This window comes from Neopsephotus bourkii, unplaced genomic scaffold, assembly GCF_033783945.1.
Source record: "Neopsephotus bourkii isolate Nb327-2 ecotype Australia unplaced genomic scaffold, CSIRO-AGI_Nbou_v1 NB_1780, whole genome shotgun sequence".
Taxonomy (NCBI): domain Eukaryota; kingdom Metazoa; phylum Chordata; class Aves; order Psittaciformes; family Psittacidae; genus Neopsephotus; species Neopsephotus bourkii.
The window spans coordinates 603927-621761 of NW_026902254.1; the positions used below are offsets into that span (position 1 = coordinate 603927).

General features: G+C 41.3%; 1 protein-coding gene across 2 annotated transcripts in view; it reads left to right on the forward strand.

Annotated features, from left to right (window-relative positions):
• Positions 1 to 1804: 1804 nt before the first annotated feature.
• JAKMIP1 (janus kinase and microtubule interacting protein 1) overlaps positions 1805 to 17835 on the forward strand; it is a 135479-nt gene continuing 119448 nt past the window's right edge. For both annotated transcript variants that reach the window (XM_061379895.1, XM_061379896.1), the window contains exon 1: positions 1805 to 1970. The gene's annotated coding sequence lies outside the window, so the exon portion shown is untranslated. The remainder of the gene's footprint in view (positions 1971 to 17835) is intronic.

Consider the following 17835-nt stretch of genomic DNA (forward strand, 5'->3'; position numbering starts at 1 on the left):
ATGTGTACAGTGCAGACAGTGCAATGGGTTCCTCAAGTGGTGAACACATGCTCTCAAAAGAATGCTTGAGGGTTCATGAAGTGACAATTACCCTCTGAAGTACCTGAAGGGAACAGCAGGTTATAGAACCATGTCTGACAGACAGAAGTCTTTTTGACTTCATGCAGACAAGAAAGTGATCACTTGACCTTACTTTTAAATGAAGCCCAATTTATGTAAATTTTAAAAAGCTCAAACACTTTTATTAATGCCAAATACTGAGAAACAAAGTGCTAGCCAAGTTATACATTTCATCTTTTTTTAAGTACTTTCAAGCAGAAATTATTTAATAAGACAATAATTTGCATGTAACAACTCTATGCACCAGCCCATTATATGCAAAACCAATACAGAACATCCTGCTTTCTTCAGAACACAATACTGCATCCTTGCACAAGACACCACACTAGCATATATTATATAAAAGCTTCAATTTCCTCTCTCCCTCACCACGGCCAGAACTAAAGCCCAGAATCCTATTCCTATAAAGACCGGTTAGATAGTGGTTAAAGCATAACAACCTGCTTATCATGGTTTCATTAATCCATACTTTGAGTGCAGTCACTAATAAATGAGTTGACATATTTTAAGAGCACATATATAAAATATTTATACCTGGAGTTGTCTGGCAAAATAAACACATTAACTATATGAAGTAATTAATGCCAGCTGGGACATTAAATTGGTACTGATTTTGAAACCCAAACCAGCATTTTGTCTATAGAGGAGAAACTTTCAGTGTTGTCCTGGCTACAGAATTCCTTTAGCTCCTGTCTGAAAATCCCTTCAAAAAGAGATTTGTTTCCACATTGCTTCACAGTGCCCAGCAGTGCACGTTCCCTTTTGGTCTCTAAAGGTAGTTCTGACTGTTTAGTTGCCTTAACTGTTAACCTGTGCAGTCACTTCAAACTCATATTTGAAGCATTGGGTTTGGCCACCGATAGTGTTACAGCCAGACTGCTAGACTCAAGTGTCCTTTTGTCAGCTTTGTGTGTTGCAGCCCAGAGGTGCCCCCAGAGGTGCCTTTCTGATGAACCACATCAACCTCCTTCTCATGTGTCAAGACTGATGCATGTTTCTTGTTCTTGCAGTTCTTCTTTCAAATCTAGCTATTTTCCCATATCCATCATGTCTTGTTAAGACCTACCGCCCCAGCAGGAACAACACACACACACAAAAAAAAAACAACCCAAAACCCAAATAGAATGGCAAAACTGTTTATCTTCTCCTTGATACTGTGCAGCATTTTAGAAAAGGCATATTAAAAGCCAAGTATGGCAGTGCAGAAAGGACACTTTGGTATGAAACCCACAAGCAAAGCCTGGACCTGGGAACCTCAAGCAGCTATTCTGTTCCATTCTAACAATGAGATTTTTGAGGGGTATTGGGGTTTATTGTCGTCTGACAGGGATAGCAAGTGCTAGCAGTTGAGTTACCTGAGAACCTCGTGTCTAATTGTGTGCTACCACAGGGCATAACATAGAAACTCGAACAGGTAAATCCTTCTCAGCACACTATTCTCCATGGCAGGAGTCCCCATCTATGGGAATGGCAAGCCCGACACGGGGCTGTCACACCGAACCCACCGGGCCACGGTGACTTCACTTGATTCAGAGTGGGGGGGGGAGTTTCCTGGAGCAGGAGCGGGTCCCGGGGCACGGGCCGAGGCCGAGAGAGCCCCGACCCGCGGCAGCAGCGGCAGCGTTATCGGGGCTCCCTCCGCCGCTCGGGGCGGGGCTGCCGCCTCCCGAGGGCGGGCCGCCGGTGACAGCTGGGGAGGGAGCGCGGCGCCGGCAGCGAGGTGCGGCTGCCGGGCGGAGATTCGCCGCCTGCTTCGCCGCTCCGGCCGCATCGCGCCAGCGGGTCCCCCCGGGGCAGCAGCGGGACAGGGGCTTGGAGGGGCCCTGCCGCCGTTCCCGGCCGCGGAGTGGGTGAGTAGGGGCGGCGGGAGGCACGAGTGGGTGATGCGGGGGCTGCACGGGAGACGGGGGTGGGGGAGGGAGGGAGGATGGATGGGAGGATGGGTGGATGGATAGGGGATGCTGCTGCACTCGGGGACTTTGATCGTGTGATGTGCCCGAAGGGGAAAAAGTGCAGCCCGGGGTGGGGGGAGGCAGTGCCCGGCTCCGTTCGTTCCTCCGTGCCGGTGACCCGACGGGCGAGGAAGACCAGGGAAGGGCGCCCAGTCCTTGGCTGGGCTGGGCGCTGCCAGTCCTCAGGCGGGGAGAGGCAGCTCCTAACAGGGCTCCCCGCCCGCTCCTGATCTCCCGCAACCCCCCCGCAGCCATCAGCCAGCCGGGGCGCGGCCGAGGAGGGGGAGAGCTCCGGTCGCGCCGAACCCCGAGGGGATGCCCCTGTTCGCGCATCCCTGCCAGCAGCCGCCGGTACCTGCGGGAGGGCTGGAAAACGGTGCGGCTGTCCCGGTCCGGCCGGGGCTCTGCTCTCCCCTCTACCCCGGGCTTTACCTGGGCTCAGGCGGGCGGCCCGGGGCTGCGGCGGGGGGTTGGAGCGGCTCTTGCAAGCCGAGCCCTGCTGACATGGGTTGTCTTAAGAGCAAACCTGAGGCCTGTCCTTAGAGGGCTGTCAGGATGAGGCCTTTCTTTTTGGAGGGTGCTTGCTGCCTGATATTTACATAATACCCATGCGTAAGGGTGACCTCTTCCCTAATTGGAGGCTTTCTTTCCATTTTCTATGGCAACACTACAGAACAGATCACTCCAGGGGGTTGGATGAGAGGAGTATCTGCACAGGATAATTTTTATTTATTGGTTGCTCATTAAGCTTCGTTTGTCCCAGTGAATGGGTGAGATGTGGGGAAAAGTTCTTTCCCTCAGCCATGAAACCAGCTGTAAGGCCTGCAGGTCACTGTGGGTTTGTGGGGTCTCCATTTAGAGGGGGGGTGGAGTGGACACAGGTCTGACAAACAAGCAAGAATCATTTTTGATAGGTATTTACAGATTATAAGTCATATATTACTAGCCTGGCTGATGACTTCCCTGTGCGCTGTCTTATCAAACCATCCTAGAAAATATGTAAATTCAGACAGATGGTATTTAATTCTATTATTTATTTTAAAAACTCATAGAATTATTAGAGAGAAATCCTAGCAAATTTTGTAAGGGAGAAGAAAATGAGTTCCTACTTTGTTTCAAGATTCCTTTTGCTCCCTGAGATTCCTGTCCTGTGCTTAGGACCCATCAGGTATACACAGTAATATCTTTTCTTACATTGTTGGTCTCACTGAGGATAAGCATGATGTGCATATGTATTTATGCAGAAATATGTCTCTGTAACGCTGGTTGGGGTCTGCTGTGTTTCATCTCCATAAGATGCCAGTTTGTTTCAGGCTTCATACAGCTAGGGGTGAATACGCTATGTGTTTTTTTTCCAAAGCCTGCTGAAAATAGATGTTTTCTGATTGTAAGACACAGTAATTCATGGTGCATTTAGGCAGGAAGGTTCTTATGAAGACTTAAGTTCCACTTAATTATCTTTTGAGATGGTGCTTTTGTTCTGCATTGAAAATCTGCATGCCTTACTATTAATAATGTTAAAATTAGTTCTAATACAGGAGCTCTGATAGTAGGGCTTAGAACATTTGTTTTCAGTCTCTTCTCTGTATATGTTTCTTGGTCTGTTGGGATAACTTTGTTTCTTGCACCTGAGGTAGCATGGGATCTTTTTGGGTTTGGGGTTTTTGTTTTTGGATGGGTACAGGTAGTGAGGATGTTAATACAATGTGAATAGGTATGTTGGAGTTTTAAACAGAAGGGCCAAGAATCTTGGACCTTCCAGAAGAGGTGATTCTCCTCATGGCTGGAGAGACCACTGTTTGGAATGATGCTCTAGAAGTTTAAGGAGGCCACCCCCTAGGACTCCTTCACTGAGGCACTGAGGCTTGAGTGCGCTATGGGCTGAGATAATAGTACTGTAAGAGGCTATTGGTATGTTTTCTCACAACATGTATAAGTACTCCATCATGCAGATTAAGGCTTTTTCCTTTTTGTTTTTGGAAATGCTCTGAGCAATGCTCACTCTCCACTTAAATGTATGTTCCTTAGTGTCTTAGATTGTTGTTATGGGAACACTAGAGTTAGAAATATCCTCAAAAGAGGATATGGGTTGAACCTGAAATAAAAATGAAGCTTGGATTGGAGGAGACGTGCTCTGTTAAATGTTCACCTTAGTACACAGTGATAGAATACAGGTTCCTCGTGATTTTTCTCTTAGAGGGCCATCTCATTCAAATTCACTTTTTGTTTTCCATAGTGTCCCCAGCACCATCTTTGTTATGTTTTTTTCTCAGCTCTGCTGTCAGTTTCTGCTTTTAAATATGATTTGTCGACTTTTAAATGTTTATGGTTATTTTAATGTATAGTTTGGGTTGTTTTTTTTTCTGTTGAAAATCAGATTATGCAAGAAAATAGAAGATGCAGGAGTAGCAAGTGTATTAAGGGAGTAAATGGCCCTAGGTCAGAGTTCTGGGCAGTGTAAGGCCAGCTTTCTGGACAGTGTAAGGCCACCTGGAGCTGGCTTAAATAGATGCCAGGGAACAGAAAGTAACGAAGAATACAAGATTGGATTGCCTCTTTGTGTAGAAGCAAGGTTGGTTGCATGCTGTCTCCCTCTAAAAGGATATATGGACATGTAGCACTGATAACTGCATCTCAATTTATCCATTTATTTATTAATTTTGATCTAAGGTTGCTCTGTCATCAAGGGAAGTATTAAATCTCTCCTCGTGTTCTTGTCTGTAATCCTGGCTTTTTATTCTTCTCCATGTTCATTAACTCTATTCTGCTTCATTTTGAAGGGGCAATATGCAGCCTTAATTGCAGCTTTGTGTACTGATACGCACAAACACATTACATCTCTTTTGTTTTTCATTAAAAAATTCCATTCATAGAACAGTTGCTGATTTATGGTACTTATTGTACTCTCTATCATTCAGGAAAATCACTTTCATAGTCATTGTTCCATGATTTATTCACATTACAATAAGATATCACAAGTTCACAATCTAAGAAAGTGCTTTTTTACCATCTCAGGAAGGCTTTCCTTTGCATGGAAATTTCGTAACCCTATGTTTAACTTTTCCTAAGATCATTTTAAATATAAAAGTTTATCAGCCCTAACTTCAGTAAAATGAAAAATGTCTATAGTAGTTCAGAAAAATGGCACAGATTCTTTCTTAGTGGGGCAAAATGGAACCGCAGTAGTAGTTTAATTTTTAACTCATTCTCTTTCAGTGAATCTTCCATTCCTTGCACATTATTATGAATCATACAGTTTTTTAGCATATGGTATGCTTTCATAGGCCTTTCTTTGAAATCACTAGAACTTCAAGTTGGTTACTTCCTTACTTGCAGTATTCCATCATCTAATAAGAATAGCAGTTTAAGAGAAACTTCTATGTGCTGTTCAATATAATGCCAGGCTTGTAGACCTGATATTTTATTCCACAGCTACTTTGAATCTGGCACATTCTTTCTTTACCATGCAGTCTCTCAAACACATGCATAAATGCAAATAAAAAGGTATTTGTGAAGCTCCCACCTGCAGCTGTTAAGGGTGAATAAGGTGCTTGATATAATGACAAATACAGTTCAAAAATCTTGGTTTTGGTTCACCTGAAGAGTATTTTGCCTGTTCTGTAGCACCCTACGTGTAAGGAAAGTGGAAGCTGTTTGAGAAAGTGTATTTCTCATCCTTTTCAGCGCCATGTTGACTAAGCTTTCATCCTCTTGGATAACTGACAGTTGTCTTCCATTTCATCTGTCTTTGACAAAACATTGGTATTGAACATTTTTAGTTGCTCTTCTGGTAGCTGTTACCTTTCCATTCAGTACGGAAGTGTTACTAATGTCACCCGGCTGTGTTTGCCAGTTTCACTTTTGCTTTAGCGCTGCTGTTCAGCACATGCTGCAGATGAAATGCATGGCTTCCTGGGTGTAACGTCAGTAAAAAGTGTCCCTTTAGCTACAGTCATCGTGATTGTCAGCCTTCATTATGGGCACCATCTGCATATTTGGTTGCTTTGACTTCATTATGCAGGTGAGGAGGTGATTTTCCCCCCTGTGAGTATAATGCACTCAAGTTTAATCCTAACATTATCTATTTGTTTTAAGATGGGGTGAGCCAAGTGGCACACAGGTACAATTGAAACTGAAGTATTGTTATTTTTATGATTTGTATCATGAGAATAAGAGTAAGCTACTGCAGAGCAATCTTCCTTGGGTTCTTCCAAAAGTACCTGATTTCTCTTAAATATTAAAATGAGGAACTTCTTCTCTATCTAAAGTAGACCTATTTTGGTAAGACTTCCCAATATATCAGTGATCACAAGGCTAAGATTTCATCTTTTTTTTTTCTTTCTGTTTTCTCTCTAGAGCAGTATCCAGCATATGGTAACTGTTTATTTACTGGACCATAATGCTTTTATTTATGCTAAGAAAGTGTCCAATATTTTGCATTTCTTCTCACTAACTTGCATTTGAGCTGCCATCCAAAGGTAGAAGCTTTTTTTACTTGTGAACACCTAATTCTCTGAATAAGCTTGTTCTCCATGTTTATAAATACTTGTGTCAATGTGATGCATATTTATTCTGAGTCTAATCGGGCACATTTCTGAGGTGAAGGTTTTACTTTGTGAGACAGCAATTCCTGTTCTGTTTCAGTCTCTAAGCTGCAAGTATTTTTATGACTTTGTATTAACTCCTTTATGCAGTTCTTTCTTCACTATGTGAATGCAAATACACTGTGGTCCCTGTCAGAATGGAGAGAGTGAATTGTGATGTGTTGCTTCTCCAAATTGCTTAGAAATGAGAGACGAAACCCCAAGAACACAGCTTTTTCCCTATCAATGTCTAAAACACCACTTTCACAGTGTTTTTGCCTTATGCTGAACTACCTTGAGTCACCGTTTGGTATCTCTTGTAGAACAGATCATCTCTTAATCATTCCTTGCTAAATTTGTTAGGTATAGACGATGTTATAATTATAGTCTTGCAAATTTAGTGTAGCAGAACTTTATTTTTTGAAGAATTCAGTCATATGTCCTCTCATATTCTTTCCTGAACTCCCTATTTCTTAAACCAAAAAGAATGATCTGCAATTGCATTTTATCCCAGCTTTGTGTATCGATGTTCTTTGATATCTGCCCATTTTAAGAAAGATCACAGTGAAAACCTAGCTGCACTATGGCAAAAGAAAAGAATTCAGCTGACCAATAAGGACTTAATTCTCACACAGACTTCAGCTTCTCTGTGCAGCATAGTGCTTCTAGAAGATAATCATCCTATTAGCTTTTGCATGTGGCTTTGGCCACTAACATGTAGGATGGGGAGGGTGGATGGGATGCTGTGCCCCAACAATGTCTGTTCTGGTAATTCAGAGTCTTTTAGTAAAATGGCAAACACTTACTAAAAACTTTAATTACATTTGCTGTAGCCTGGCTTCCTATGGAAATGAGGCTTAAATGCTCCTGCTGTCTTTTAGTCTGCTATGATTATTTTGTGCATTTGTTGGCCAGTTTCAAACTGCATTTGTAAAAGAAGGTTTGAAGTCTCAAAGATGTGTCTCATGCTCCAGAACTCAAGATGCATGTACTTCAGAAGGTTAGATGAGCCTTTCTGTATTTTTAATCCAGATTTGCTGTTGAGTGGCACTAACTTGTATTCTCTGTAGTGAGCTACCTCAAATAGTGACTGTTTTGGGGCTAATTTTTTTTTATTCCTGACATCTTATTCCATTATTATTCCATTATTAATGTTTTCTGGTTTGCCTTTTTGTTTGTATCTTCTGTTTGTGTTTAAGGGATCACCCTCATGTTACAATTTCACAAGATTTTTTTGATTCTAAACTCTACCAGCCAGGAAGTTGGGGCTATTATGACCTCTTTCAGTAAACCCCAAAGCTTTCCTGCATTCAGACTAATTGTACCAACACTGCCTTTACATTAATAACAAATATTCTGTGTATATATTTTATTTCTGATTTATTTATTTTATTTTTCTTTTTTTTCTATTGTGTAAGAAAGCCTGACATATTTTGGGTTTTCTTCTTTTTCCCATCTTTCCACCTTAGCTTTTCCTAGGTGTTTTTCTAGTCTGGAAGATAGATGGCTATTTCTGCACCACTGTGGGGGATCACGACCACAACCATGCTTAGATATATGAGGTAGATTTATTCTACCTCTTTGGCTAGTTATTAGGGATCTGGTTATTGGACAAAAAGCAGTGGTTTCTAAGAGAAAAACAATAAATGCAGAAGGCTTTTGTGTGCATTCACAAATGTGCACCCAGACAACACTTCAAGGATTAACACAGACGTAAGTATGTTTGTGGAGACAGTATATCTGACCAACTGGATGAAATAGAAGATTCCTGTATAATAGAAGATTCTGGCACATAATTTCATAATAATGCCAGATTATGCTTTACGAGGGGATGTATTGGAGATGTGCCTGATTTAAACAGTATTTAAGTTTTAGTCAGAGTACTTAGTGTGCTTAATGTATATATTGTCCAGGAACTGAGAGAGGTTAATCCTTCAAAGAGCACAAAAGCAACACAGGTTTGAGTTTGCTGTTTCCTCACACAAAGAAGAAGAATATCTAAAACTTTCGGAGGGACATGTCCCCATATCACTGTAAGTAATAAATACTGTGCATTTCTTACAGTTCTAGATCTGTAAATCTAAACTCCTGCTGGATGTCAGTAAAGCAGAGCCTTAAATATCATGATTGTCAAGAACAATAATTCTCATTTGAAGAAAAAGCAATATGTACTGCAGGTTTGCTCTTCCATATCTAGTATATCTATCTCTTGTGCATCTGATGCAAAAATCCATTACTGGTTCAGCTGCCACAGTCATCTGTAACTGGCATGTGGAGTAAGGGAGCTGGAAAAAATCCATGGTCCTGCACTGGAATGCAGTAATTGCCAGCTCCTTTCTGGGACCTGGGACCATATGCATGAATCTATCACAGTATGAAGCTTAGATCTATGCAGCATAACTAGCTTGTTCTAGTTATTTCAGATGCCCTGGAACAAACCCTCGGTTTTCCAAGGAAACTATTTTTATATATTGGTATATAACTATGCTGGGAGACGGAAAAATTCAAATGGATGATATATTTTGAACTGTAGGAGACTAACTATTTCCATGGTCAGTTTTCTTGTGAAAAACAGGCCTGAAGAAACTGTATGGAAAGTAGGTAAGTCAATAATTGTGAGAAAGATGCAAAAGGAGATGAGTGAGTTAAAAGAATATGCTCTATAGCGAAAATAAGAAAGAGTAGGCGTCCATGTAGGCAGCTTTGTTGATGGCAAAATGCTACGTGTTCTTATTCTGCTGTGTGCTTTTTCACGATGGAGGAATGGATGTTCCGCACAGTTTAAGCAACGTCATTCTGTTTTCTGCTGTAACATTTTTTTTCCTTATGTGGAAGGAATCCTAAAGGCTTCTATATATTCTTTATTAATGAAACTGTACAACGGGAAACTGTTATTCTGAGAGTTCTTGAATTACACAAACCACTTTTTCCTGTCTTGTATTGCCTGAGGTACATCTCACCCTACAGGTGATGTAACTGTTGTCATGGGTTCTCTCTTGCAAGGGTTGTAAGTTTTTAAATAATAAATTAAGAACCCTCTTGGTACTGACTGCTTTGGTTCTGACCTCAGCTCCAGTGTATCACAGTATCACAGTATCACAGTATGTTAGAGATTGGAAGGGACCTCAAAAGATCATCTAGTCCAATCCCCCTGCCAGAGCAGGAACACCTAGATAAGGTTACACAGGAACGTGTCCAGGCGGGTTTTGAATGTCTCCAAAGAAGTAGACTCCACAACCTCCCTGGGCAGCCTGTTTCAGTGTTCTGTCACCCTCACTGAGAAGAAGTTTCTTCTCAAGTTTAAGTGGAACCTCTTGTGTTCCAGTTTGTACCCATTTCCCCTTGTCCTATCATTGTTTGCCACTGAGAAGAGCCTGGCTCCATCCTCGTGACACTCCCCCTTTATATATTTATATACACTAATAAGGTCACCCCTCAGTCTCCTCTTCTCCAAACTATAGAGACCCAGCTCCCTCAGTCTTTCCTCATAAGGGAGATGCTCCACTCCCTTAATCATCTTAGTTGCCCTGCGCTGGACTCTCTCCAGCAGGTCCCTGTCCTTCTTAAACTGAGGGGCCCAGAACTGGACACAATATTCCAGATGAGGTCTCACCAAGGCAGAGTAGAGGGGAAGGAGGACCTCTCTCGACCTACTAACCACCCCCCTTCTAATACACCCCAGGATGCCATTGGCCTTCTTGGCCACAAGGGCACAGTGGCGGCTCATGGTCACCCTGTTGTCCACCAGGACCCCCAGGTCCCTCTCCCCTACACTGCTTTCTAACAGGTCGTTCCCCAACCTATACTGGAACCTGGGGTTGTTCCTGCCCAGATGCAGGACCCTACACTTTCCCTTGTTATATTTCATCAAGTTATTGCCCGCCCAGCTCTCCAGCCTGTCCAGGTCTCGCTGGATGGCAGCACAGCCTTCTGGCGTGTCGGCCACCCCTCCCAGCTTAGTGTCATCAGCAAACTTGCTGATAGTACACTCAATTCCCTCATCTAAATCATTGATGAATATATTAAATAATACTGGTCCCAGTACTGACCCTTGAGGCACTCCACTAGATACAGGCCTCCAACTAGACTCCACCCCATAGACTACAACTCTCTGGCTTCTCTCCTTCAGCCGGTTCACAGTCCACCTCACTACCCGATCATCCAGACCACACTTCCTCAATTTAGCTGCAAGGATGCTGTGGGAGACTGTGTCAAACGCTTTGCTGAAGTCAAGGTAGACCACATCCACCGCTCTACCATCATCCATCCACCGTGTTATTTCCTCATAAAAGGCTACGAGATTGGTCAAGCATGACTTCCCCTTGGTGAAGCCATGTTGACTGCTCCTCATAACCCTCTTATCCTTGATATGCCTTAAGATGGCACCAAGGATAAGGTGTTCCATTACTTTCCCAGGAATGGAGGTGAGGCTAACCGGTCTATAGTTACCTGGGTCCTCCTTCTTGCCCTTTTTGAAGACAGGAGTGACATTTGCTTTCCTCCAGTCCTCAGGCACCTCTCCCGTTTCCCAAGACTTGGTAAAGATGATGGAGAGCGGTCTAGCAATGACTTCTGCCAGTTCCCTCAGCACCCGCGGGTGCATCCCATCTGGACCCATGGATTTATGGATGTCCAGATTGCTCAACTGGTCTTTAACCCATTCCTCATCGACTAAGGCAGACCGCTCCGTTGACCTATCTTCATCCGAGGTCTCAGCGGTACAGGGCTCTTCAGGACTGCCTCCGGCAGAGTAGACAGAGACAAAGAAGGCATTCAGTAACTCTGCCATCTCTGTATCTTCTGTCACCAGGGCACCCGTCCCATTCATCAGCGGGCCTACATTGCCTCTGGTGTTAGTTTTATCTGCCATGTATTTGAAAAAGCTCTTTCTGCTGTCCTTGACCCCTCTCGCCAGCTTTAATTCCAAGGAAGCCTTAGTCATCCTAGCAGCTTTCCTACATCCTCTAGCAGCAGCCTTATATTCTTCCCAAGTGGCCAGCCCTTCCTTCCATGACCTGTAAACTCTTCTCTTCCACTTCAGCATACCCAGCAATTCCCTATTTAGCCACGCAGGTCTCCTGACCCTCTTCCTTGACTTCCTACGTGTCGGGATGCTCCGATCTTGAGCTCGGAAAAAGCAGTCCTTGAACATGTGTGTATAACCTGAACCCATCATCCATGCATCCATCACCTTAGTCACATGTGCTCTAGATTTACATTGGATGTAAATAAAAAATAGTCGAGGCAGAGAGGTTGATGGTGGTAGTTGCACTCATTGTGACTGTGACCAACAGCCTTACCTCTGTGCACAGGAAGAGGTGCTACAGTTTTAGAGGTTTGAATGCATATATATCCTTCTTTTATCTAAAGTAAATTCTAAAAATCAGATTTCCTTCCTCCCTCCCAACTTTCAGAGTGGGCCATGCTACAAGTACTTCTGACTGATGAAAACTGCCCTGAAAAGTGGCCCTGTAAGTGCTTGTATGTGTTCTTAAGATTTTAGTAGATAAATGTGACTCTGGGGCCACATTCCAAAGCTCACAGTGACTGAGCAGGTGCACAGACTGACTGTCCTTTTGGTGTAAAGCTAAACCAATACATTAGTGAATTAGAACTTTTAGAATAAATTCTATATATTGTATTGTAATTCTGAGACTCCTTAAACTTACCTGTGAACATCCATGTCACAAAGCTTCATATGATCCATGCCTACGTTGCTGGGACTCTGTTGGTTATATCCAGTTCACAGATTGCATCATAGTCCCTAGTCAATTTTTGGATGCCAAGAAATGGCTATACATTTGAAGCATGGGATTTTTTATAGTGTATACATGCAATGTTTTCCTCATTCTTGCCAGTGAGATGGCTAAGGCAATAACGTAGGTGGTTACCATTGCCCTGTGAGTGACTATTAATAATTTCCCCTATGTGGAAAACTGTCAAGTAGTTCCTGATCTTTTCCCCTCTAAATATTTTTGGTAACCTTAGCTGAGATGTTATGGCTCATTGACAGCAATATTGTTCCTTTGGGAGTATGGTCCTGCACACCCACCCACAGTTCTCTGACTGCAGACCCTCTGGTTTGTTCCTGCTCTTCTCTCTTTTGCTAGCAAGGACTCTTGTAGTGCCACATCTGTCCCATTTGAAATAGAGCCAGCTGTGCAAGATCAGATGCTTTCTTGCTTGACATTCCTTTACAGAAACTTCATCCTATCCATTCTAGAGTTTTTAGCTCTTCAGAGTTTTTAGAAGCATATCCCAGAATCACCTTCTGTGCTCTATCAAACCTTATAGATCATGTTGGAGCATTATATACTGTGATTCTCTGGTTAGTTAATATCATTCCGTATTGCAGTATCTAGGGTTGTTTTACTTAGGTGAGCAAGATGTTGGAGAAATGGTGCCAACCTTGTGACTGAAGACTTGAATGCTCTTTAAATCCGTATTGTTGTGCTCAAGAGGAATGTGGGAAATGAGTTAAAGGAAATACTGGCTTATAGAGCTGTAGAGGGGCACTGAAGACAGTCAGCCCTTGGTTCTGTCATCTGGGCTTCAGACTGGATTGGGTAGTACCTATGCAGATGTGAAAACAAAGCTTTAAACCATAACTATAACAAGCAGAATTTCAAAGCCAGCTCTAGATCTGAGATTTCTTTTCTGCATGCTGTTAGTAGTATTTGTGCTAATAAACAGCTTAGAATTAGAAATATTGGTCTCAGTGGGACTGTCAGGTTAAAATAATGTTTGTTTCTAGCAGTGTATAGTTTCAAGCAAATAAATTAAATATCAAAGCTTCATTATTTAAGCAGTTGCTTCATTATTTAAGCAGTTCAATCAAATTTTGCACTTCTCTCTCTGGTTTTCTAAAGTTGGATTAGATGGGAGAATGCTGTGGCCTTTGTAATCAAAGACATTTAAACTTTTTTTTTTATTGCAAGGAAAAAACCCCACATTTCTAATAACATTGTGATGCATGGGGGCCTTAACCTGCAAGATGTAGCCAGACTTGTATATTTACATGATTTTCCCTTGGGTATGCCTGGAGTGAAGTTGTGCAATACATTTCAAGATTGATTCCAACTTCATTGTAGATGTAAGAGACATCTACAGTCTGCAAGTTGGATTGGAATTTGTCTCTGCTTCTGTTCCAGGGTATATGTGTGGGAAATAAGTCTCTGTACAGAGATTTATTTAATCTTTTAATGTCAGGAGAGTTTGATCTGCTGCTTCTGTGTTTGGAATGCTTGCTGTGGAAGTATGTCAAGGAGACAACGCTAACGCCTTGTTCTTGATAATGCAGAAAGCAGTTTTCAAAACTGGTTCTTGTTTAGTTATCCTTCTCCTTACCCACATGGCAAGAAAGGAATAAATTCTTTTGTCATCCTTCTACATGTTAAAACTTAAACAGGGGAAGTTTAGATTGGATATAAGGAGGAAATTCTTTCCTGTTAGGGTGCTGAGGCACTGGAATAGGTTGTCCAGGGAGGTTGTGAATGCTCCCTCCCTGTCAGTGTTCAAGGCCAGGTTGGATGAGGACTTGGGTAATATGCTTTAGAGGGAGGTGTCCCTGCCCATGGCAGGGGGGTTGGAGCTTGATGATCTTGAGGTCTTTTCCAACCCTAACTATTCTATGATTCTATGATATACTGAGACAGTGAGATAATGCCATGTTCATAATGTTGATCTGTACGTAAATTGAAGCTCAGCTTTGTATTTGTTCTAGCATAGCTAAAACTCATTGTTTTTTGATAAGTACAATTTATATTCAGATGTTTCATGTCTCCATGCAATAATCTGCGTATTGTTTTGTACTTCATTGATACTTCTTCTTTCATAGCATGATTTCTCAGTTATTGACGTTTTCTTCCTCTGTTATTCATGAAGCACGCAAACCTTCCGTGTAACTGGAAATTCAGCTTTTTCTGATAACTATTTCATTTTACATTTCCTTTTTACATTATTGATGCTTTTCTTCCATTGAGGTTGTCTGTCTCTGTAGGATGAAATATACATTTCAGTCTGCACAGATCACCTGTATGTGAATTAGTGTAATACACAGTTATTAATATGAATGTCTTCATATTATGCAATTTTAATAATAAATGTTAATATCAGTTCAAATATACCCATAAAATGCCAAAGAAACACATTTTCAACAAATTTTATTGCTGCAAAATATGGGATTTGTCTTTCTAAATTCATCGGCTTTCTACTTGAAAATTGTACCATGTTGGATGACTTTAAATTCATTGAAAATTTAATAGCGAGCTACTTAGCTGCTAATTTCTGATTTTGTTTTTAGTTAGCTTACTGCTAACTTCCTTACTGCCTTTTTTTTTCTTTTTCTGAGTGAATGTAACCATCCTTCTAAATTTTACATGTTACAAATATTTATTCAGCTTTGAAGCTCAGTTTGAAACTCAGTGCATGTGCTGAGTCACTTTTCAGAGCCAGGTTTTCCCACTGTTTGTATTGTTTGCTTCATGGACATATAGATTAGCTTTCTTTAGCTTGGGATCAATGTTAAAAATAAGTCTGAATCTATCAAAGCAGCATTTATCAACTATTATCTTTAGACTTTCCTACTGAATCTGTCACCTCATTGTGCAGTAGTTTATTGCGAGTTGTCCCTGCCCATGGCAGGGGGGGTTGGAACTAGATGTTCTTAAGGTCCTTTCCAACCCTAACTATTCTATGATTCTATGATTCTATGATTCTATGATTCTATGATTCTATGATTCTATGATTCTATGATTCTATGATTCTATGATTCTATGATTCTATGATTCTATGATTCTATGATATGATATACACAAAGCCCTAGGTGAATGGAGCATTTGAATGGGGCATCTGAGATGGTTCAGCATCTGCCTCTTGTATGATTAATTCCAATGACCAGGTATGGCACAGGATTCATGTCTCTCTCTCTCCCAGACTGAGCTGCTTTAAAATGAATGTGTGTTATGTGAACAACCAAGCCAGTGCTGAAATTGCTAATAGATTGGAGACAATGTACAATATTGCAACTTTTGAAATATGTTCGAATGCTGTCATATCTAACTGCTATTTTTCTGTTTTAAATTTGAAAGATTGAAAGTAACAGATTAATTGCTGAATATGGTGGGAAGCAAGATAATTATCTTCTGCTTCCTTTTCATGTTGCTTTTACACTTTCACAAAGGGCAGCTTTCTATGTTTGAGATGGTACAGTAAGGCATGAAAATCTTGGCAACAAAAGTCTTCACAGAAAGCTTGGCTACGAGGCAGCTTGCATTAAATGTAGTGTTTACATTGCATTCTCATGGTGCAGAAACAGTGTCTTAATTGATAGGTGCATGGCATGGTGGAAGAGATAATGGGATTCACATTCTGGCTCATTCCCATTACAGAATTAAATCTGTGCTCTATTTGTATGCAATAGTTAAACAATCTAAGGGCTCAGATTGACAGTCATCAAATGTGCTATTGTCTTCCCTTCCTCCCATAGGTTTGTATTCTTCTCTTCTTTTGCTAAAAAGACACCATTATTTGTTTTTCTTCCTGTTATCATGGTTTGTTGGTTTTGTTTTTTTTTTATAGAAAAGATTTAAGTAAAATAGATGTTTTCCTTTGAGGCCCCTCATTGTTTCCTTTATGAAGAGCTAAATCAGTGGAAGAACTTTCCACTGGACTATAGCCTTAGGTTTGCAGGGAAGTAATTAGCATTTGAAGCCAAGATACCATGTTTATGGTCTATTGGCCTTATTTGGCTTTGGGAATGCCATGTCTTTATTCCTGGTATAGTACCTATTCTCTGAATCTTTCGATCTGTGAACTGGATATAACAACAGAGAAAGGCATCCTAGTGCCCAGAGAAAATGTGATGATCTGAAACTGCATCTCTTTGAACTGCATTTTTAGTACTTTTCCTGTATATACAGTATCAATAGACACAGTGTAAAGAAAATAACTACTGATAATTAAATTCAAAGTATTTGTATATACATATAATTTTTTGCATTACAAACATTTTTTGAGATGATCAAACTAACAACCTTTTCAATATAACCAAATCTAGAAACAGCAGGGAATGAAAGTATGTGATACAGTGACAAATTATAATGATGAATTCTTGATTTTTTCTTCTGTTTATAGTTGGGCTTTTTACTGTTCGTGTCCTTGTTTCTTGCATCACCCAAGGCCAGGCCCAGGGTGCCTTTGAGCAACCTGGTCTAGTGGAAGATGTCTCTGCCTGTGGCAGGTGAATTGTAGCTAGATGATCTTTAAGGTCCCTTCCAAACCAAACCATTCTGTGATTCTATGATATTTCATGCTGTGCTTGATTTCAAAGAATACTGTTATTGTATTTGGCAAGGTGTTCACTGCATGTGACTTGGGTCAAAAAGTGTGTTCTGAAAAGCTTAATCCTTTTCCCTGACCCATTTTACCACCTATGATCTTAACGTGATGCTTTTTATGTACACCTTTTGTCACTACAGCTGTCTTTCAGCATGCAGGAGTGAGCTTAACTCCTTTCAGTATTCCATTAATGCCACTGATGGTCAGTTGGCAGATGTTACCAAGTGACCGACACTCACCCTGGCCCCTGCTGATCCCCAAGTGCCATATGTGTCTGCAAGACAGGTGGCTGAATGCAAGGCTCTCGAATGGGGAAGCCCAGCTCTCAGTGGATGCTCTCTAAGAGATGAAGACATTTCTGAGATGAATGAGCATTCTTGTCAGTAGATTTTTAAAGAAAAAAGAGGCCACTGCTATAATAACTCACTTAACTTAGAACTTGAGACCTAAAGCATCTTTCAGTATCCTCTGCATTCATTCATTCATTAGCTTTTAGTTAGGCATCTGCTCTCTCTGTGAATGCTCTAGTGTCAAAGAACTTACTGATTGCTTTAGTTACCTAATTATATTGACTAATTCCCCTGCATGAGGAATATCTTCTTAACAACACTGTGGCTATGGCTATGTATCAAATATAATACAAATACAGCTTCTATGTTAAATCAGGCAATAGTTTATTTTTAGGTTGCTAATTATATTGAAGATCAAGTTGTTAAACAAAACTGTTCTTTGTGCTGTGAGCAATTTTTACAATTAAATTGTACTCTCATCACTGTGTTGAGCAGGGAATGTGCTGGCAGGCGTATCTGGGTTAGGCTCATTAGAAGCTCCTAAAGCAGGAT